Here is a 1,837-nt window from a genome sequence, read left to right as displayed (position 1 = left end):
GCTCCCCCCCCCCCCTCACCCCCCCCCCCCCGGTGATTGAACCTGACATTTATTGGAAAATTTCCGTCAAATATAACTAGTAACGACGGGCACCTAAAAACTTATATAGTCAGAAATAGAAGAATAAACAGACATCAAAAAGGGTCAAATCACCAAGTACACTACTATACCATGGGAACAGGCTGATAAATTAATACGAAAGCTATGATGATCAGGAGCCACAAAAAAGCAATAATGTTGCGCTGTGTACTCCAATCTCATGCTTCAGATAGCAGACTGTAGTTGGACGAAATATGCAGTCACTATTTTATTTCCAAGCCAAATTGAATAGCTGGTTGGTCGTTTCCGTCAGCCATAGGATCGAAAACAGAGTCCGGGATTAGTACTCCAAGACCCGTTGCGACAAGGACTGCTCTTCCAAGCTAGTAACCCAGCATTGTAGATTACTAGTGACTGTGTTTTGTAATTGACTGTTGTTTCGTTCAACAGGGAATCGATTTTTGGGTGTGTCTCACTCAATTGCGATTTGCATACATTCTTTCAATACACGTTATTTGATCCACAATTCAACACACTGTACCACCCGAACCGTCTGGTATTGAGCCCAGTGCAGCCGATGTAACCAAAGAAACCATTGGTTCTGCACACTGCCCAACTTTCCTGACGGGCTCAGTAGCGCAGCCCCCAAAAAATGGATACCCTTTATAACTCTACCTCCATTGCTGTACTTGAGTTGATCGTCTAAAGCTTGTGCTTCATCAACATACAGGAAATCGTAAAACTCGGGAAAGTATATGTAATACCAATAAAAAGGTAGTAGCTCACCAGCTACTACTATCATGCAAAAAGCCCGACGGGCACTTGAACGGTTCAAGCAGAAACAGATGTATCTAACCAAGAATACCAGTTTTCAAATCCGCACTGTGGAAGTTTGGAAAAGGTGTTTTCCGATATACCTTTGATGCACAGTCTTCGGGAATTAGGTAAAGCATGTCAGAACAAAATGTATTCGATCGAATACATTTCGGAAGTCGACTTCCGAAAAGCGTACTTTTTATCCCTCACGTTTATTCGACAGCACCATGTCATGAAAACAACGTGCAGCAGCTCAGCAACTACCCCGGAACCTGCTGGCGCTATTCTTGAATCCAAGCAGTCCGTTCTTCTTTTTCTGTTAGTTGAAAATAACCTGCTTTAAAAGTCCGTGACGCGAAGCTACACCCGTTGTAAATAGATTGCAACTTTCCTCTGTGACCCGCTGATGGATAAGAACAAACCCAGCACATGAAGCCTCGGAAAATCGTCGGTCCTGTGTATTGATCCGTGATTCTTTGAAGCTGTTGAGCAATGACCCACCATGGACACAGAAGAAAGTGGGCGAGGGGAATTGCAACAACGCGGTATTTAAAGTGCACCAGTGACCTTGAATGAAGGCTGTCCGAGGGGCGCTGCCCGGTGGATTATTCACGGGTTGATACAATGATTGAGATTTTCGACCAAGCTTCCCGGGTCGGGTTTCTTCTCTTTGCTCAGCAGCTTCCGTTCACCTGAGGGGTTTAAACGAAAAAGGGTGCAGCACCCTTCTTTGAGTTCTCAGCGCGGGGCAGTAAGCTTGCTAGTTCAAGGACACTTGAGAAAACGTCTAAGGGTTTTGAACTGGGCACCAGGTGCAACGTGAACAGCGCCGCAGGCTATTGACACGCCGAAATTGAGTTCGCCGAAACTATAGGGTTTTCGAAGTTGCCATTTTTATGTGAAGTTAGTCTTATTAATTTGCATCTTCCCGTGACATGTTGCACGTAGCATTTTGTTTAAGTGAGCGAAATGTCAAGGTCAT

Source organism: Opisthorchis viverrini (assembly GCF_000715545.1).
Source record: "Opisthorchis viverrini unplaced genomic scaffold opera_v5_207, whole genome shotgun sequence".
Lineage (NCBI taxonomy): Eukaryota > Metazoa > Platyhelminthes > Trematoda > Opisthorchiida > Opisthorchiidae > Opisthorchis > Opisthorchis viverrini.
Note: the sequence above shows the minus strand (reverse complement) of the source record.